The 22,661-nt window shown below is 40.9% G+C and overlaps 1 long non-coding RNA gene across 2 annotated transcripts in view; it reads right to left on the bottom strand.

Moving 5' to 3' along the window:
* Positions 1 to 22,088, bottom strand: part of LOC145452464 (uncharacterized) — a 258,146-nt gene extending 236,058 nt beyond the window's left edge. For both annotated transcript variants that reach the window (XR_013919381.1, XR_013919379.1), the window contains exon 1: positions 20,875 to 22,088. This is a non-coding gene — a long non-coding RNA (uncharacterized LOC145452464). The remainder of the gene's footprint in view (positions 1 to 20,874) is intronic.
* Positions 22,089 to 22,661: the final 573 nt, after the last annotated feature.

Below are 22,661 nucleotides of genomic sequence, written 5' to 3'. Positions count from 1 at the left end.
GCAGAATGATTGATAACCCATTATTTGTATATTTTTAATAATGGAAATTACGAGTCAGTTACGCTTCCTGACTGCTACAATTTCAGGACTCACATCTACAGCATGACCGTCGGAGATGGAACATCCTACTGTACACACTTAATTACTTGCCAACTTCCCGAAAGCCTATTACTGATACAAACTTAATGACGTTTAGGGATGTTTATTTGGGGTTCGTGGACAATATTAAAATATAGTGTGTTAAGGTCAAACAGGGTGACTTCGAAATGTTTGCAAAACATTTCGGATTTGAAGTTGTCAGTCTCAGCATATTTGTGAACAGTTGTTTTAAATATATATTCCTGATTTTTTTCGTAATGTATCCAAATAAAGGGATTGAAACTTCGCCACGGAATCCATTTTCTTCAGCAATTTACATCACCGCTATTCCCGAATAATCCTTGATAACTCTGATCCTCAATTTTGGTGACATATAAATTGCGATCATAGCCAAAGGTTTCGTCGGAAGTATTACGCGTTAATATTACCTTCGCCGCCACCTATCTTTGTCGATATGTATTTCGGCACACGTTTATGCCAAATCGGCAGCACGGATTTTCAAGACAAGGCCTCGTATTTCTACCCGATATCTACATATAGCATGATGTTACTTTCAAAAAAGTCATTTTGTTGCTGTTTATCACTAGCCAAATGTTAATATTGACACAAGACATACACGACTGTTGCACGATAATCGAGCTCAATTTGCACTAAATCTTGAGGGGGTTCGCGGGGATCCGTGTCGGAGCAAAGGGGGTCCGCAAAGACAAAAAGACAAAAAGAACCGTTGATCTATATGTTCTATAGCTGTCCGTCCAACCATCCCATATCGTAAATGTCGGCTATATCTAGAGGTAATTATCCGTAGGCTCATACAACATGTGTTTTGGAAAGTATTTACACAATTCTGGCATCAACTGAAAAGAAACATAATTTTTTCAAAGGCCTTTCTTTCAAATGCAACCCCAACTGGAGATATGCGTACACCAGTTCGGTAATCACTGCCGCAGACTGTACATGCAAAATTAATAATTGGGATAATTGATTCATGCATACATTGAAGGCTGTTGCGATCCGTAAGAGGGATTATTAACGTTCGATACTTTCATTATAACAATATCTTCATGATAATAAATACTTGTTTTCAGTTAACTAGATGGATAGAGGCAGACGATCACCATGATAATAAAAATCATAATTTAAGATATCGGCCAGGTGTAAATGACCACTGTATTCGAAAACACCATGAATACCACAATTAACAGCAACGACATTAATGATGATTCGATTCGATTCGATTCAAGTTTCCTCCAATAGCTCAGCAAAACAACTACGGTAATCTGGATACATAATAATGCCAGAAATAATATATGCACCATTTATCCACGATTTGCAGTGCAGTGTCAGAGAGAAATTAGCATCGATAAAAGTATGGGCTTTGCTAATGTGACGTCATATTGACAGTCATTGTGTCATGCCTGATTTTGAAATCCGGTAGTGGGCGCTAAAGAGTGTCCAGAATTCGCTCCGCAAAAATAAGGTAACCCTTACTATACGGACCGAATTCACGAGTGGTCATGTTATGTATAGCAACTGGTATCGGTGTTGGTCGCGCACAGCGCGAAAGCTTTTTCTAATTTACGAATGAATTTCGTCATTAATATTAGTATATAATATAATACGATCAAATATTTATCTTTTCTCTGCGCATATGATCAGATTCAGCGGCAGATTTGATGTAGGAAGTGTTTTCGAACATTTCGGGTAAATTATAAATGATGATGCATCTTTCGGGTGGACCAATTGGTATATTAGTCATGTCATTAGTTAAGTGTTATTATTCTAGTTTCTTGACCTCCCATCAGGATTGCTGGTAGCATATGTACTGGAAATATATTGGAATCGTCCAAACGTACCAGAAACAAATTTCTTACGTGTGGAGCACACGATTCCAAGGGGAAATTTGTGTACCGAGTACGAAGTTATTTCCCGCCATGACTGAAGGGCCCATAATAAAGTCCAGATTGTCAAGCAATCAGATGGCTCTGCTGTTCGCATCTATACTGTGAGGCTCAGATTGCAAATGCCGCTACTATTTTATAATCGAAAAATGAAGTCGTATTGAATAGCGCACAGCGCGAAGAATATTTCAAGATTAATGAAAATCTCTCGATGATTCAGAGTCAATTCCTAAATCCAATTTGTATGTCAACGGCCCCCAACACATAGTAATTGAATAACGTGTCGACGGCCGCACAAATTTCCTTCTGCGGCCGCACGTTGGTCACCCCTGGTCTTTGTTAACAACTCGTATTCCATCCATCGCGGTATCCGGCAGGAGGCGCCTAAGTAGATGCATCTAAATCGTAGCTCTTATTGCTGAGATTGATGTTAATTTCGGATTGCTTCTCAGTTATCCGTTGGCGAATGAGAATACTTGCTAGACGATAGTTAATGCCGTCAAAGGGAGGATTTCTAACCGGTAGAAATTTGTTTTTTTCTGAAAGAGAACTTTTGCTCATTTTGATTGATCGCGTACCTCAAAACTGTTCCCTCTATGAAAGACCAAGGTCTTACGTTTATATATATCGTCTGCTATCGGCGCAACAAAGTATTGAATATACGCGTAATCTGAAGGAATACAGTTAATAACTAAAGAAAGCGGCTGTCCGTTTGAAGATGGGCATTGCATTAGTCACGATAGGACAAAATTATGCAATAGTGCAATCAATTAGTGCAATTATGCAATCATGTTCTGAAAATATATCGAATCGTAATTACAGAAATTATAGCCCACGTCCTCGAAATCCAATATTTCGTTCGATCCACCTCAAGTTGATGCTACGACGCAAAGGCACATGATAATTATCGATTGCATTAATATTTGAAAGAAAAGTGGTGACACAACCTCCACTTCAGCTTCGACGTCTAATTGCAGCATTGAAACTGGATCAGTTGCGTACACCAATGTTTGCTCCTTTGTAGACTAAATACGTATATTATGGTCTGAATAAATTTGGCATGCTATTAAGTAGAAGAAAACGCTATTCATTACTTCATATTTGAGAGTGAGCAGGGTGTTCCAATTAGACATTACAGGTTCAACGGCATAGATCAAGAAAGATCTTTCCCAGAGTACGGTATACTAATCGATGGTATAATTACTCTCCCAATTGCAGTTGAGGTATTAAATAATTTAGGTTTAGGTAGAAAACAGAGATAATATGAAATATTAAAATTAATAATTCAAAAAAGTACATAGACAATTGATAGCGTAAAATTGTCCTCTGTTGCAGTTGTACATATATTATATTCCCTACTTGACATGACGGAAACAATCCTGAAAGTCATTCAAACCTGTCCAATATCTATTGGCGGCTTTACAACATTTAGGGCGACAAAATAGATAAGTTCTGTTCCCAAAAGAGGACGTTGTAATAGTGCGAGTCGGCTAAAATTATGATCAGGTGGACTTGTAACAGATTAACCTTGAAATACACGTAGGTTAGGTCTTATGGGTCAATTATAATCGAGCTGCTAATGCTATAAACATTGACGAAAAAAAGCCTGATCCAGAGAGAGGGGCTCGTTCAGAGTTGTAACCAAGTCACAAGGTTCCCAGTCACAAGTCAATCTCAGTTTTGTAGTTTCGACTCGAATCAAGTCGAGTCATTTTCAATTCATCACCAAGTCAAGTCCGACTCCAAGTCAGTTCGTAGATGGTCGAGTCCGATTCATAGTGTCGTCCGGGTCCAAATAATTTTTTTCACTGTTCAGTTTAGAGTTAAATCCGGTTCAAACCACTTTTTCAACTCTGCTCGAGTGATATAGAATGGCTCGCATTCATAAACTGGGAATTTTCCTCAGTCCTAACACTTTCTGTGCCTCTTTTCCAAGTATCAGCATTGATATACGAAATGAAAATAATGTGGTGACTTAATTATTTTTGAACCTAAAATGAAATGTCTATCTTTGCCGTACTAGTCTCGAGTCGTATGGCTTATTTCGAGTCATGCATAATGACTCCAGTACAAGACAAGTCATTACATAAATTGACTAAAATTGTGTCAAGCCACTTCACGCATTTGAAGAAATGACTTCAGTCAACTCGAGTCATCAAAAAATCGTGACTCGATTCTTTACAACGCCGGTTTCCTTGCAGAAGCATCGAATATTTACTTGGACAATGGACATATTTCACGATTTCATGTACCATGCATCTTTCATTCATGATCATATTTAACTTGAAACATAGCTACATTAGAAAGGTTTATAGAATACGCGGTATACAAAACATGCCACAACTGTCATGATCATCGTGAGTCATCGACAAAGCGCGTTTAATGATAATAGCAGTTCCGCATTACAAAAAAATATATGGCTCTTGGTATTTGATTTTTCTCTGGTAAGATTTATTTGGCTTATCAGCAGATAATATTAGATTCTCTATTCGTGTCTATAAGACTTGAGTACCTGACATATCTTCATATTTCTACATGGACCACAACATCTCAATACGACTAATGACCGTGCGTGGAAGTCGGTCGAAAATCTTACGGAGTACGATGCACCACTCAATCTTACTGCCACACAACTTGCAGCCATATGGGCGCCTTTCGGCATTCTGTGTGTGATTGGATTCGCTGCTAACGGATGGATGATTACACTCCTGATGCGAATGAAGTCAACTTTCTTCACTGTCATCCTAATGGGACTAAGTGTCTCGGATCTCATTTCTGCCATGAATAGCCCGTTTTACATCTATTATATTTTGAACAATCACGGCTACCGATTGCCGTACATATTCTGTGTGTTTCTATACCGTTTGATGTCGCCACATCCTCCATTACCGCCCACCACGTATTCCTCCTAAGCTTCATTAGATTCCGTAGTGTTACAAGCCGCACTGGATCCTACAAACAAATGAGTGCGAAGAAGTGTCAAGCCTTCGCTTTCACGTCATATATAATGTCATTCTTGATAAACGTAATTCTTGGCTTTAATGTCATCGAGTGCCAAGAGATCAATAAAACTCGATATTATTGCAGTTCTATGAAGGGGATGAGGAGATTGCTGTCAATATTTCTGGCATTGAACAAAACACTGAATCTGCTATTGCGCACCGTCCTAACAATAACACTTTGTCTGGCGCTTCTTGCATTTCTTCTACGCCGTCAATTCACACCTAGCACATCAGCCCCGAGAACGAAAGAGAAACAAGCCCTAATTCAAATTGCCGCGATCGTGATGACTTTCGTGATTGGGTATTCGACTTATTACGGGTTGATAATATTCCGTGTGGCCCACGAGTTCAAGATTCCCCAAGATCTGATGGTCACATTGTACTTGGTGCCTCACGGGATCCTGCGCGTTTGTGAATGCTTGAATCCATTTCTTTATTTACTTGCTTCAACTGATTTGAAAGAGGAAAACAGGCGACTGTTCAACGACATAAAAACTTCAAGTGCTAGTAAAATTAGTAGAATCTTTCTCGTGGTACGGGGCACAAGTAATCCTGCAGTTATACAATCGGAACATAAACCTCAAGTATAGCCTTTCTAGGATGTCGGAGTTCAATCGGGAGTTGTTGTGAGTGAGAGTCTGAGTGGGAATTCTATTCTCAAAAGAGTAGGTAGACGTGAATTCAACAGTAGGTCTGCCGTGAGTCAGAGTCAGAGCTACCACCTGGAATATTGTGGACTATTACTCCCGGCTTTGGTGGTAACCCGATTTCACAATGCCCACACAGGATTTTATCGCATCCTGAGTCCAAGTGACCACAGCTCCTCGATATGCCCGTAAAACGAACTGGAGAGTATTTTTTCGGAGGAGTAGGCCTATGTAATTGCTTCGTCGACGTGTATTGGACGCGTGTCATACGGTGAACTGCATGGATGCTCAATGCTCATGCTGAGTGTGAGTCATCAGCATTTTATCAAGACAAGGAAGCCGGACGGAACATAAACGTTCTGTTTTCTTGAAATTTAATAAACATATTCCGTATAATGTACGTCTTGTATCCAGTGTTGGGATGACTCGAGTCATGACTTAAATCGAGTCAGACTCGAGTCACCTTTTTCGTATGACTTGACTTGACTCGAGTCACTTTGCCAAAATGACTTGGCTTGACTTGACTCGGCGTATCAGAAATGTGGATTGACACGTGACTCGGAGCAAAATTCACGAGTCAATTTCAAGTCATCAAGTAATCGGTGTCGATAAAAATCTGTATCTGTAATATGTTTGGATTTTCGCGAAACGCTGGTGTAACCCATGAGAGTGCTACCACATTCAATGATCGTGTGTTTTACTGAGTCTCAATTGTTCTCTCACAAATAAATTGACCGCAAACGAAGGGATCGAAGCTTATGGCTTACGTCGTCGTAAACTCGTAGTAAAGTAATTGAATGGCAAAATGTCTATTTTTGTTCTCACATTAACCAAACCTCTTGTTTCATTGAAATTGAATTCGAACATAGTTTATGTAGTCCCCGACCATTGGCGCAGGCTCGAATTGTATCATGGCTAATGTATTGCGTCTTATCAATTCGTTCTCATTCAATTCTCTATTCTCTATTTTGGCTGGTAGCTATCAACTGAGGCTATGTAATTACTTACGTAGTTTATCAGTTCCACATATATGTGAGCGATACAGCGCCTTCTTGCGTGTATATTCATTATTCAACTCTATATTCGTTTAGCGGTTCAGAACCAATGACCACTCAATATGTATTTGAGACAGCTAGCAAATTGCAATGACGTAAACATGCCTCATACTTAGAAAAGGCAACTTGACTTGAATTGTGACTTGACTCGTGACTTGACTTGACTTGACTCGAGTTGAATCGAGTCACCGCCAAAAATCGAGTGAATTGACTTGACTCGAGTCACCTTTGAAAATCGATTGACTTGACTTGACTCGAGTCAAAATGTGCAATGACTCGAAATTACTCGTGACTTGAAGGTAGTGACTTGATCCCAACACTGCTTGTATCCAGGGCTGTGGAGTCGGAGTCGGTGGAGTGGGAGTAGGAGTTTGGCTAATTTTCGCTTGATGGAGTCGGGGTCGGAGTCGTGGCAAAAATACTGACTGGAGTCGGAGTCGGAGTTAGTGAAAATGACCCCGACTTCGACTCCGACTCCGACTCCAACTTCTTTATCATGTAAACAATTTCTTTTCAAAGATATCTTCTAAATTACTAATAATAACCATAATAGGATTTTATGTAGGCTACTATCAATCACTGTTATTAGTAACGATACAGATTAGGGACGGCCAGACCGTGCCCCGCAGGCCAAATGTGGCCCGCGAGAATGTTTTTTGTGGCCTGCGAGGTAATGCTCGAAATTTAATATAACATCAGGTAAAATTGCAAGGCCAACCAAAATTTGATTAGCCTGACCGCGAAATTTGATGATGACTAAAACATCAGTTTCGACGCATTGGCGTAACCAGGAGCCAGCCACATTCAGCGCAGATATTCGTATATTACCATAACGTAGAATATTCCGTAGCAGATATATTTGACTTGAAATTTTTCTTAGCACTTCGCATGATTTACTGTCACATTTCTTGCATTTAGTATTGGAACCCCTTCTACAAATTATAAATACGCGTGATTTACAGAATTGAGTCCACCTATACTCGCAATTAGGAGATAACGTATCGTCCAACACGGGACTTCGCTTGTACGCCCGAAGCGAGATCGTCGGCAATGAAACATTTGCGCAAAATTACAGAACCGAAACCATCGATATTGCTATGTCTAAAACACCAAATAATCCTATCCTAGCCAAATGTGCCCATTGTTATACAGAGGCGACCCCCAATATGTACCAGTAATACATTTATTGATCGAATTCATTCATTATCTTTGCAAAAATTTCGTGCTTCGCGCGAGCAGGGCATGACTGCACAGTGCACACTATACAGTTTTACACTGACTTTTCATGACGTAATTGTTAACAATTTTAAAACGTAGTCATATAAGTGTTGTTTTCAATGTTATCGAATTTGGTTCGTTCCTATAGGGCGACTGAAAAAAAAGTTATCAACATTCAAGTTTCGCGCGCAATGGTTCGTACATCTCATGCGACCCTTTGGACGAAAAGGTTGGCCGCCGATGACATAGATAGAATTGAACATTATTCGCAAAATACAATTCAGTTGCATAGAGGTAGAAAGAAGCAATATGCATATTCACGATTGATGCAATTTTTTGAATTATACCATGATATTGTGACAGAGCAAATATATCGTCTTGTAAAATTTACGTAAATATAACCAAACGCTCCTTTCTACTAGACAAAATTAAAAATATTTGTGGTGTAGCTTAGCTGCTTGGGTCAAACAAATGATTAAGTAAGACTGCAGGTCCTAGTCATTGAATACTTGATCAAGTGCATGTAGACTAGACATATGCTATTTGACTACTTCCTAAATTTCGTTTATGACCAATGTCTATTAGTAGTGAGATTGTGTGTGCATGCTTGTAATCAGTACAGTGTGTAGTGAGAAAATCAGTAAGTTGCATCTCTGTATTAGTTGCTGACTCATCCACAAGAGCAACACTTCGATTGTTTTATCTACATTTTAATTATACAGTATGGTATGTATGTCGTGTTCGTATGATTCATACATAATAGGTTATTAGAGACTCCATGTTATGAAAACTGATAAAATATGGAAAAAAATGAAGGAAATTTAGAAAGGCAATCTTCCATGCATAGTGAATAATTCGAGCTGTGCCACAAACAATTTTGCATGCCATCGTTAATCATATGTTTGCCAGAGGTGGTCAATGTAGTCACCGTCGCTACTCAAGTAGAAGTAGAAGTAACGCCGGAATTTCTACTCAAGTAGAAGTAGAAGTGATGGCTTACAAGTAAGTAAGTAAGTAGGTATTTTACGCTAATTTGTGCCTACAAAACTGAAAACTGTCAAGTAGAAGTAGAAGTAGTCTAAAATCATAACTACTTAAAAAGTAGTGTGGGAAGAAAAAATCTACTTCAAGTACTTCAAAAAGCAGATGTACTTCGTTACTGACCACCTCTGATGTTTGCATATGTTTAATAGTTATATGATAGTCATTTAACCGTCACTGTGGCATATAATTTTCGAAGTAAATTGGTAATACTGTTGGAGTCGGGGTAGGAGTCGACGTCGGAGTCGGTCCATTGAAAAGGTGTGGAGTCGGAGTCGGTGTTGAAATTTACCGACACCGCAGCCCTGCTTGTATCAACATGATTGTAATTGGTGATAATGAGATGTACCGATGTAACGCAAATCATATTCAAGTTCAGAGCAGATAAGGAGGATTTTTACGTGAACCTTTTGCAAATGGGGCAAATCAAACGTTGCCCTATATGCTCACTAACGGCGGTTAGTAACGAAGTACTTCTACTTTTTGGAATTACGCAAGTAGTTTTCTTCTGCTTGCAGTAATTACTCGAGCAAATCTAATATTCCGCTGCATCTACTTCTACCTGGTTATATTTTGTGATTTACTTACTTACGTTTCTTTAATTACGTTTTCTCAGATAGAAGTATTATATTATTACAACGAGACAAAGAGAGGGAGCGAGAGAGAGAGAGAGAGGTGGGTGAATAAATTTAGGGGCAAGAACAAAAAAATCACAAAAGTTAAGAAGACAGAATTTTAATGGTGCTCGACCCGAGATAGATTCTAACTTCCGAGTCACAAATATATTTTCATGAAAGTTATCGGCCAATGTCGTTTCGGTAACCGGTTGCGTGGTGTCTTTAATATCGCATTGATTGTCGCCCATCACTTGTTTCATCACAGTAAAACATTTGGCACTGCTGTATCCTCATCTAGCAGCAAACTGCACGTCCTAATCGCGAGGAAGTGGTCTTCGGCCTTGGGCGTTCAAACCTCTTTTAGCAGAGCATCATTAAAGCTTTCCGAATAGAAGGCATGAAATATATATTTCGCTTTTACGAAAATATTATTCATATTGATATTTATACAGTATAATATTACTTTGATTCCATCTAATTCATTATGCGTCTTTGTCCGGAGCACGTGCGGCTTGAATTTCAAAACCAATTACAGTATTGCCTCGTCGCCTCTCATCTTAATGGAAATGTGCCAAACATAACCACCATTTTTAGCTGAGTATTGAATAGCGGATAATATAAATTCGTTCGGCATGCCTGACCCAGACTGTATACGAGTCATTATAACCGTGATTGCTCATAATTTAGACTTAGGTACGCGTGTCACTGCGAATTCGTCAATCAGAGAACATATGCGCAATTGGCCTAGTCCAGCTGGATCACTGAATTTATGTCACGCAACAAGAAAGAGGTCCAATACTCACTCTTAATGAATTTTCGAAATGACTTCCCTTATCGTATGAAATCGTCATCATCATAATCGGATTCGGCCATGCTTGTTACAACTTACGTCAAACGTAAACGTAGGTTTCCCTAGGCTCCTCCTCACCACCTCATCCGCGTCAGCGGTGTCTTACAAAAGCCTAGAGGTGGGCCGTGCTATAAGTCGGCAGTTACGGGAAAATATGAAGAATATCGGCCTGGTGTAAATGACCATAGCAGTCGACAAACACCATGAATACCACAAAAATAAACAAACAAACGTAAACCAAAACAATATATCCTGTGACAAATGAAATCTACACCGCGTAAACCGCTGCAACGCCAATGGGTTGCGGGTTCGAGTCCGATCGAGGTAGACTCAAGAATTCCTACCTAAGTGTTGGAGTTTATCTAGGCTTGTCCTCGCCATCTCATCCGCGTAAGCAATGTCTTAAAATAATCCTACAAGTGGTCCGTGCTACTAGTCGAGAACTCTCAAATACAATTAAGAACCAGCTGCAATCAACTCAGTGATCTAATTCCCACAAGGGCAATCGAACTGTCCATCACCGAATACGTCAAAACATTGCATATGCTTATTCGTAGGGGTCAAGACTATATGCTGTTCCAACAGCAACAACACAGCATGTGGAGATTGCAGGTATTGGAGAACATGCAGTCGTCATTTCGGGCGAAGGCTTTATCGCCTCCCATGTTGTGGGATGAGGACATCTTGACACCACATTTGCGAGGTTTTTTTTGGAATCTCAAACACTCGGCCCGCGTCGATATTTTAGATTTTCAATTACGTGACAATATTTAGTGTCACATATTTTTTTTCTCATCTGAACAGATATACTTCACTTTTAAATTGCTTCAAAAACCGAAAGACTGCTCAAAGTGCTCATAAACTTCAGTACCTTCAGTCAGGGCTTTGGAGCCGGAGCCGGAGCCCGGAGCCGGAGCCCCGGAGCCGTGCATTTTTACCGGAGCTGGAGCCGGAGCCGGAGCCGGAGCTCCACATAAAATTCAGCCGGAGCCGGAGCCGGAGCTGGAGCCAGTTATTTGAGGGGTAGCTCCTGCTCCGACGTATTTCATAAGATGCTATTATATATGCTACAACCATATCTGCTGAGTTCGGATAATTCAACAGCAGGCCATCGCGAAATTAAGAATCTTTTCCTCTTCGGCGCTACCTTTTCCGACTAACCATGTTCCTTAGGATTTAACAACAGAGCAGTCATATGTTCAATGTTCAATTTTCATACATGAGTGCCGAACCTCGGTATGCTAAATATGCCTGTGAATATTGTGGGTATTCGGAATACCCGCAATTTCATCACCTGCACAACCTTGTTGGTCAATTGTACGGTTCGAAAATAATGATCACTGTGTATTATGCGAAATGGGAGAGAGGATAAAAACGTGATTTCGTTGCACATGTAGATATGACGAGCACGAGCCGAGAAATTCCATCTCATCGTTGCTATGAATCGGATGAGCAAATACTCGTTCTTTCGTGATAGTTCTTTAATCACGCCGCGAAATTGGACAGTGTTATTGTGTCTGCAATTTTACATGCGAATTGGAATTCATTACCGCGCATGATCATCATTCACTCCAGTGAGAATTTTCGAGCGTAAATATGGGATGGTAGAGGAGTAGCCCAAAACGCCGCTACACTTAGCAAACAATTGTCGCGGTGCGAGCTACTCAATGCGATGTCAGGGCCCCATGGTATTATATATTGGAGAAAAAATACTGATTTGAATCGCGATTTCCAATTTGTAATCATCCGTTTCGTAAATTCATTCTTGATGTCTGCTTCATACTCTAGTATTCCCGGATTATCACGCACTGTAACTTGTAAATGTGCATTGTGCAATGTAGGCCTACTTACTGCATAGTTTAATTTGTTATGGGCATGGCGCAATGCGCATGGCGCAGTGTTTGATTCGATTATCCGATTCGTTTAAACATGAAAATATTATATTCCGATAAGCTTGATCGACACCGGATGGACTGGTAACGAGTGCACCAGTACCGAACGTCAAGCCACTGGCCAATTGAACAATTTGGTACAAATCGAATTTCTATTGATGATGTCGTGATATCCGCCCATATTGCTCGTAGTACAGTTAAGTTGAATAATATAATCGCAATGGCATGGAGTAAAGTGCGTTCTAGTGCAACTGCGATGTTCTCGACAATTGCCTAGTATTCATTATGACGTCACAAGCCGGCACGGCGACACCCATGTCGGATACAGAGAAAGAAATCGTGTGACAATTAAACGTGCGAAGCGTGAAGAAAAATTTTACTTACTCTTTTAGTTTATTAGAATGTAAGACGATTTACTAAAAATGTGACAGGACCCTGGCTGCCAATGCTCCGGAACTGATATTTTAGTCATCAAAATCCACATATGGCCCGGAGGCCGTGGGTTACCCACCCCTGATATAGACAGACACCTTCGATAGTTTTCAGAGCCGGAGCCGGAGCTGGAGCCGGAGCAGTGGTAATAATGCGGATCCGGAGCTGGAGCCGGAGCTATTGTATGATAGAAGAAAGCTCCGGAGCCGGAGCTGGAGCAATGCAAATTTAAGGCTTCTCCGAAGCCCTGCCTTCAGTTCAGAAAGACGTAGCTTGGTATTTCGCTATCTAAGCAAGTCGTTATGGCAACCATTGACATTCTGTAGCCCGCATACAGTTGAGCTCCTTTATCCATGTTAATAACGCCACTTAATAGTGGCGAGCGACGTAATGGTACGCTACACCGCAGTAATACTAACGGGTTGTTAGGAGATTGGACATTTCTATTACTATGACATATTGGCTATTTTATTTATGTCGTTATTTATCTGTTCGAATTAATGTTCCCTCTAATTTTTGACGAGTGTGCGCACACTCACCAACTCACTGCGCAGACCCTTGGACAACAGTGCGTAGGTCATCACTTCCGATTTTCTGGGCGCAGAGACCGTGTCAGCACTGCGCATTTGCGCACGCGCGCAGCTTAGAGGGAATATTGGTTCCAACATTGAAGGTAAATCTAACGCTCTTTCGATTTGACTTTGGCAATGACATGACCAATACCCTACTTATCAGGATTATACTTGAAACCTGGATTAGACTACACTGCTCAAATGGTGTGATATCAGATCAATCATTGTTAAATTCTAACACAATTTAGCTATAGTTGTGGCACGTCAAATGTCTGCTAGATGCACATTCATAACGCAACAGCTTTTTTGATGACATGATGCATTTGTCCTCTCGCATGGTGTCTTTATCTCATAACTTTAAATTAGGCTCACTCTCTACTGAGTACAACAATTGTTTTCAAATACTTATAAATGTGAACTTTATAGTACAGGTAAAATTGCTATAGTGGTAAATCATATATTCGCGATGCATAGAATCACAGTCTCATGGGTCGTCTCACTTTCCTTTTGACAATCTCATCTCGTCAAACTTGGAAAGACATTAAATACCTCAACTTTGATGCTGCGGCCGGTGGCGTCATCAAAAACTGGGAAATTGGCCGGCGAGCACATTTGAGTTTGGGACCCTGGCCTACAGTTTCACCGAGCTATAAGATGTTAAACACCTGTTACTTAAGAAATGTAAAAATAGACATATATAGTTACGGTTGCATCTAAAACAAAAATCCATGTAAAACAAACATGTTTAAAACAAGGCCCTAATTTAAAAATAGTTTTTTTTTTGAACCATGACGTCACGAATATTTAATTGTGACGCCATAGTGGAATGACATTGTCAATTAAAAATATAGGGTAAATATAGCTCCTTTGACGAAATATCTGTGCTATTAATGTTGAACCGACTATTTTTAGGGTTCCAATCATCCCATATCGATATACGTCGGCTAGATCGGGTATAATTGTCCGTAGGCTCATGCAGCATGTTTTTGAAAAGTATTTACACAATTATGGCATAATTTTATAACTTGAATAAACACAATTTTTTTAAAGGCATTTTTTAAAAAACTGTTTAAAACAGGTTTTAGACAAAGTGGTTTAAAATACCGTTTGTTTTAAATGCAACCTTATGTACAGTGCACAACTGTCATGCACGCTAAGGTACGACGAATAAGATAGAAATGCTGCGATTTGGAATCTATTAATTTGAAACGATCTTGTAGCGAATAGAACGAAATGATCTATCTTCCATTTGTCGCTAATGGCTCCCAAGTCTAATAATTAAATCTCTCTCTCTTTCTCCCTCTTTCTCTCTGTATTTCTGGTAAATATTTCAATAACACGGTTAACCGGTATCCTAAATGGCATGAAATTAGTAAAATGTTATTAAAAATAGAGCAGAAACGAAAAAACGATCGGCATGAAGTTATTTTCATTTCCATATAATATATGGTAACTTAATTGGTTGAAGGCATTTGCATATTAAATGTTAACTTGGGTTAAGTTTTCTATGTTGCATTTTTAAGTTTTCCTGGTTGTGGTTTTTGAATTCATGATGTTTCGCCCACATTGGTCCTTCTGCAGTACGGCAATATTCTTTTCCGTGACTCCCGAGAAAAGCCCCCTTATGCATACTAAACTTTCATGCATACGTGTATCGGATGACGACTGAACCAAGATAAACCTGCAACATTTAAAAAAAAATCCAGAATCGTTCTCAGACAGACTCAGACGTTCAACCCAACGATGTAGCGACACAATTTTCCTTCTGCTCGACAACTCGAAAATTCGAGGATTGGTTGCACACGTCGACATAACACCGTTTTTGAACTGAGAACTATTGCCTTTTTATTAAGCATAACATATCACATATTTGTCTGATATGTTAGAAAAATAGCGACAAAAATAGCCAAAAGCTTCGATATTGAACGGAATTACGAATGTACAATTATCAACTACTAAATAGATTTCTCTTTCCAATTCTAAAGTAAAACGCAGTGCAGCTATGTAGATTGTCTTGTCACCTCTTTTACGGATAATAGTATCGTCACAGCCCATGTCACAAATCCGAAATGTTTCTTTACTGAATTATTTTGTTTTTGGGAGCCACGCTACTTACTTTGAAGATATTCACAAGCTACTCCTAAATTTCATTTCCGTAAACGTCATATACATGTATTTGTTAATTGTATGATGATACCAAGCAATACCAGGCAAATCGATGAGGTCGTATTTCCCGTTGAGATTCGCATTCATACAGTCGTTGTACCACCATCCCGCTTTTCTAATTTCAGCGCAATGCCGTCTGGTCGATTGATCGTTGTCCGCGTCTCTCGTGGAAAACTGTTGGTTATTGAGTCGGGTTTGCCTATTCCTTTGCATCCAAATAGAATCCGTGGCGTTACCCGAATAACCGCCGATATGAAGCCGGTAGTTGTCTGATGCGGGGCCAACGTGAAAAGAACTGAAAAAACGGGCATCAAACAGAACATTCTCGAGAAATATGATCATACGTGGTTTTCATTAGTGCCCGTTATCATTGAAAACTCTCGATCATGGACGTTTTTGTCTTATTGGCGCATAAAACTTCAACATTAATTTAGGAACTAAAAATCACTGGAGTCTCTTCAGATGTTCACAGCAATAATTAGTTAGCGACTTTGAATTCGTAGTACATAATAATCGGTCACCGTTTATTAACTAGGGCTTGCCGCAATGATTCGAATACTCGAATCTGAATCGAGTATTAATTTTAATGATTCGAGTCGAGTAGAGTAGAGTAGTAAAAGACGATTATTTCGAGCACTGAAATTATACGCTCCTGGCCAGTGAAAGTTAATTTATCAACGCGAATTAGAGTTTGAGACTAATTTTCACTGTTGAAGCCTTGAAACCTTGATTGGCCGTATCGTAACATACTAAACATCTAGTACAAAGCCACGAACGTTACTGAAAATAGCACATTTCCGAAGTCAGGATCATCCCACAACATTGTCACCAAGTGCAATGAAGTCTCTACGGTCGAAAAAATATCAAAGCATCTTTAATATGAAGGATAACCGGCATTATATTCTTTCTGATCGCATAAGAGGTACACATTTAAACTGTGACATATTACATTATGTTTTTGACGTCACCATGAGTGATACTCGAATACTGGACTCAACCTCAAGCATATTTCATGATTCAGAATCGAATCACTCAGTTACTCGATTTTGCCCAGCCCTACTAATAACTAATAAGCCACTCTAAGATATATTGCGGAACAAAATCGAGTACCTGAACGATTCAATTTTTGGAACACATGAACTATACGCCCGCTTTACACGTGCTTATGAAACACGTCATCAATCATGTTTCCCCGTGATCATTTAATTCAAACTCCTTTTTCACTCTATCGTTTAATCTTTTTTCTTCTTATTCTCTCGTTTTTCCACACGAGTTAGAAAATGCTAACACAGCATTTTTTCTAGTTACGAGGTTTTACTTTTTTCCGTTTGCTCCCATTATAAGAGTTTTGTCCGTTCACCCTTATTATATCACATATTTACACTCTGCTAAAAACAGCTTTACATCTTTTGTATGACTGTGGGTGGTATAGGGCCTTCGCACAACACCACTTCTTGTACGTTTGATTGCAGCAGTACGAGTCCCTCATTCCTTATATCTGCTGCTTTCATGCAAATTACCACATTCCGCTTTTTTGCTTTTCTTCGTTATCGTTTTGCTCAAATGAATGAATCTCCTGTTCATTCGTTTAATGCCTGCGAACATTATCTGTCTTGCATTGTTTTCAGTCGTCATGTGGTACAATATCTCGTTGCCTTTATATTTACAGTGCGGAGGGGGCAACCATTTTGTATGTCCATGTGCAGCCGCCAAACCATAGTTTGAGACTATTACTCTATCGCACCTTTTCATGACGTTCTTGATTTCTTCGATTCTCATTTGCAACCCCAATTTTTTTATATGACGCCGCAAATTCCTTCCCAGGGATGATATCCATCCACTGAGTCATTACAAAGATCATGGCGACAATGATACTCTTGAGTTCCGTCTTAACGCTTGAACTGGTCCCTTGTTGTGGTAACGTGATGAACGGGGTTTTGTTGTTGGTGGAGAGAGGGCGAGGTTCTTCGTTGTCAGCGGGGATTCCCTACCTATTCAATCTAACCTCTGATCTCGGCGTGTGCCCACGCCTACCGTCACGCCAACGGACCCAGTCGCCGCCGGGGCCCTGTTTCAGGGGAGACGTGCATCCTAAAATCCCCAGACCCCTCGTCGATCATATCCGGATATATGTCCGATTGACCGGCAACAGCTGCTTTCTGGTTACCTTTTCGGAAAGTAGGTAAGACATTGGCTGTCGTATTGCTACTATGGGCCGAACAGTTACAATCGTTCGGACAAATGCATCTACGAGAGCTGTCAGGACCAATTTTCTCGTGTTGGTCCTCATTTGCGCCAGCGGGGATTCCACACTCGACGTCTTCAAGAATAGTGCCAGCAGGGATTCCTGACTCGACACTTGGAGTTTCCCATAGGTTTTGTGTGACGTTAGTTGCGCTTTTCAACTCGTCGTTCGCACCAGTGGTGATTACCATCTCGGTACTTGCGCCATCGGCAACGGCCATCGGCGACCGCCAGCGTGCCGGCTCGACGCTTATTTGATTTGCAGCTTCCATCAACCCCATCATCGGTTACAGTGTCGCGAGGACTGCTTCCGACTTTGGTTCCGTCCCGTTGATCTCATGAGATCCCATCATGTAGAGTTACTAAAGACAACTCTTCAATCGCATTAGACGGTGTTTTCAACCCAATTACCATGCTTGGTAATTGCTGTACTCGTTCAATCCATTTCAACCCTATGATATTAAATGGAACTCTTAATCCGGTCACAAATGGAACGGACAGACCATCAAAATTAATCTCTACCAAGGAATCAACTTGGGACGAGGCACCTATTCCTGTCAATTCCATGTCTATTGGTTGACGTTCCTCCCAGTTTTGTGGGTATTTAGTAATAACGACCTTTTTCATTATCAAATTGGGGATGCTTCCCGTGTCAGCTAGGAATTTCGAACCCGTTATTGTATCAATCAAATACAACAATTGGCCTCCGAACAATTCCGTAAATCGGGCTGTAATGGGTCATCCGGCGTATCAAGAAATGTAAATAAGGGTAAAGAAGAGTTATGTACAGTTTTTGTGTGTTGGGGGTAATAAATTATCTGGGAGCTGATTTACCGGATCAATCAGCTCCCGCAAGCGATCGAGAGTCGAATACCTTGATTCAGTTCATCATCCGTCCAATATGAAGCATTATATCGACGTGGATGATCAGGGTATTGAGGTTCCGTCCAAGCCACTTGGCTATTACCTCGGGACGAGTGTGCACTGTGCAGGCGGTAAAGATGGCTTTGTGTTACGCACTTCTTTTGTTTCCTGGTTCCAAGGGCGCGTCTCTTGTTCATCCAGAAACTCAGAGTTCCAAACAAGTTGCGAAACATCCGAAACATCCCGCCAAGTTTTATCCTCTTCCCATCCTCGTAACATTAATCGAAGCGCTTCTGGTAGTCGCTGTGGATTGGATAAGGAAAGAGATCGCATCACCGATTCCCATTCTGCTTCCCCCGAATTGGTATTAAAAAAAATTCCAAGTGGAGTAGCCTGCTTGTGTCGGCCAGCATCCCTTAATTTCTTTTGCAACGCATTAGCCAATATAACATCCACATCCGTATTCCCGGAACCGTGGCGTATTCGTCGCATCGAATTTTCCATCCACTTTAGCAGTGGCATGTCCCCGGGATCCATCATAAGCTGAAGCATTTCTTTTTCTGATTGGATTTTAACAGGCACGTTGAGCATTGGGACCGTAACACCGGGATATTGGTGCAGCTGTTGTTGCCCTGGCCTTCTGCTACGATCATTGGGGGTAGAGGTAAAACGAGGCATATTTGGATAAGTCGGGTTGTTAGGTCGGCCATCATCCGTATCTTCATCAGACGAATTTTTGGAACTTCGGAGAGACTTCCCAATCTCCTTTATTTCTCGAGCCAATACTCGCATTCGAGTATCGTAATCGTCGTCTCCAGTTTCTTCCGCATCTTCTCTAGTGTCACCCTGTTCTCGGAAGGTCACCCGTCGGGATTCGCCATCCGCACTTCCCGCTCGTCTTCGAGAATCCTTCTCCTCGTTACGACGTTCCTGCCATCCTCGATACCCCATATACTTATCTAAGGGACTCTTTTTTGGTTTCGACGCAACGGGGGGGGGGGGGGGGCTCGCTCCCCCCAAGTCTGATCAGGCTTGGCATTTCCACGGGGTTTTGATTTTTCTGTTTGGCACGCGCCCCACCTTCCACATGGAAACATGGAGTCGTTCCCCTGCCAGAATCTGACAACGCGGTCGAGCCGGAACGTGGTAGCTTAGGATAGACGGCCGTTACAGTATGACAATCCAGACCCTTGCGAACCGTCATTGTGGGTCCTTGTTTTACGTGCCCAGACGGCAGCTCAGCGAGAGGAACGTAAGCTGGAGGATCATATTCTGGTGCATCTGGAGATACTGTAAAAACGGGAGGTTGGATCCTATCTCGCGTAGCCTGTGCATGCGACTTTCCGAGCTCAAACTCTGACGTAAGAATGTCATTCAGCACGTCGGTGGAGACCTTCCCGCTAACTTTTGTTGTGGCATCACAAACAGCTTTGAGGTTCGCTTGAGCTTTTCGAACCTCTTTCTTTGCCTTCTCCAGACCCTTCATAGTTTCTGGTAAAGCTGTCTTCACCTCTTTTAATAGTTCCGTTTGTTCAGCCACATCTTTAGCAAGTTGTCTTTCTTGTCTCCGAACGTCTTCGTGGCGTTTTTGTGTTGCTTTAAGCAGGGTAATGCCCTGTTTAAGTTCATTTGTCGCTTCTGACGACTTTTTCCTTTTAAATGCTTTCAACATTCTTCGCATAGTACCCTCTATTGACTAGAGGAAGTACTGTTAACAAATATTAGATCAGGTGAGGATGCGTTGAAAAAGACTGTAGGTCCTTGCGGCGTATTCGTGGGTTGGATGTAAGCAGTGGGTTCGCTGCTATTGGATCCCAAAAACACGTTCAACAGATTAGAAAACGCTCCAGACGATACGTGCAGATAAATTGCTGCCAATGTAATCAGAAGAGATACAGACGATGACAGCAAGGCTACGACAAGTACAAGTTTTACGATGATCGTTTTAGAAAGCATCGATTGGTCAACGTCTGAACACCGGAAGTGTCCCCGTACAGGCCACCAATTTAGTTTTTATAGTGCAGCTCCAATAACGATTGTTATGCGAGTAGTCCACACTTGTTCGGGATACTTCGTAGGACAAAGTTGACACTCTTTGCTCTCTTGTGTAGTACTGACGACGTTCGTAGATCTGTAGATGTTGATTTGAGATTTTTCACAGTCGTAAATGGTGATTAAAGTATTCCGTAGTTGTAATATTGTCTTGTTTCCAAACAGCCAATGACCATTAGGTCCAACGTTCTAAGCTAGCCCTTAATACGTGTAATCTGAAACCTTAATACAACCAAATACTCCAATTATAATCAACCAATTATGGACACAAAAATAGGGCGCTTCTATAAACATCGTCCCGTACGGGTCTATCAGAATACGAGTAAAAGCTAGGCCTATAAATATGTCATGCATGATTGATAACTTTTCAATACTTCAAGGTTAGTTTACACATATAAATGTGAAGGCCTTTCCTGCCTCGACACACAAGCATATGCAATATACAAGAAACATGCCAATAGATGTTACAAAAAATACACTCGGAGTTCAAGTTGACCAACTTGCAGACTCGTGTATTATAAGAGTTCTCCAGTCTTCCAGCTGCAGGTATCGAACCGAAATCAGTCCAGAAACCGACCCCTTGTTGAGTACTTTACATCATCAAATACTTTCGTGTCGATTCAAGGATCAGGCATTCCAACAGAAGGCGGCGTTTGTTGAGGGTTCGTCGTGGGCAAGACTCCGAATGCAATATCTTTATACTCTTGACTCTTTTCATCTTTAGTTCATCGACTTCATGGAGCTATTCCAGCACATTTCATTTGGCTTCTCCATTTCTGTATACTTTGCAACTTCGGCTAGCAGTCAATCACATTTTATTGCACTGCTTTATTTCTGTATACTTTGCAACTGTGGCAAGCAGCCGATCCAATCATTATAAGGTCAAGAGCTTCCAGGGGGACATGCGAACATCACCCTTCAATGCCGAAATACTTTAGCACCTCCCGCAATCAATCGTCAATATACTGTTTTGTGGATATAGTCTGATACTGGATGCTTCGTTTTGGGCTGTGATTCGAGAGTGCTGGACTGCTGGTGGCTTTACATTGGTAGAGCCAGAAATTAGCCAACACTAGAGGACACATTCATGATGTCTGCATTGGTAGTCATTGGATATTACAACTGAATGTACAATTCATGTGGGCACCATACATGGCATGGATATGCAATATGCATACACACATATATTACATATACTTCAGCTCACTGCAAAAGTTCGCATACATGGAAAAATGGTGGCACCATTTTCGGTAAAGCAACCTGATGGTATAGCTAACTACTAACATGCATACGACAATTCCAGATAAGCACAAAGTGCTATCAACACAACGGCTAAATCTACAAAGCATATTCGACTGTTCATTCATTAACCCATGCGCAAATTCGAAATACAAAATGGCGGCATTTTTGTTAACTCGACACGAAAGTGAGTATCGGCAATTTAGCGCTAACGCAATCGATCTCATGAAACGAAAGCGTGAACCCTGGGACTCAATATTCGACACATCAATTTCGCAAAAACTGATGTGTGTATTTTTCTATTTTATATAGGAATTTTTGTTTTTAATTCTATTGAGAGTTATTTAGGGTGATTATATCTGTTGCTTACGCAACGGCAATTCTTCTTACGAACGGCTCATATGGGCAGCCTCATTACTACAGAAGTCACCTCTATTTTTTCGGTTACTATGATTCCTTACCTTAACAATTTGGAGGGGCAGTGTAGGCATTCTCTGAAATATAAGATTTGCAGTGCCTATAGTTGAGAGCTTAAATTTACGACCTTTTACTTTGTATAGCTACAATCCATGAAGCGCGGATTTATGCATTTGAAACTCAGTGACAATGCGGCTCGTTTCGGAAAGGCACGAACTTACACCGGCGTTTCCACGCTATTGAATTGTGAACAGTCCACCGTATTATATCTATGTTAGCATCTTGGCACATAAGGAAGGCTTGAGAACGGTACGACTTTGATAGTCGAGAGTCGTCGTAGCTTACACACATTA

This window comes from Botryllus schlosseri, chromosome 12 (genome assembly GCF_051294905.1).
Source record: "Botryllus schlosseri isolate E-star chromosome 12, Bs_hap1, whole genome shotgun sequence".
Taxonomy (NCBI): Eukaryota; Metazoa; Chordata; class Ascidiacea; order Stolidobranchia; family Styelidae; genus Botryllus; species Botryllus schlosseri.
Note: the sequence above shows the minus strand (reverse complement) of the source record. Positions and strands in the feature narration are given on the sequence as shown.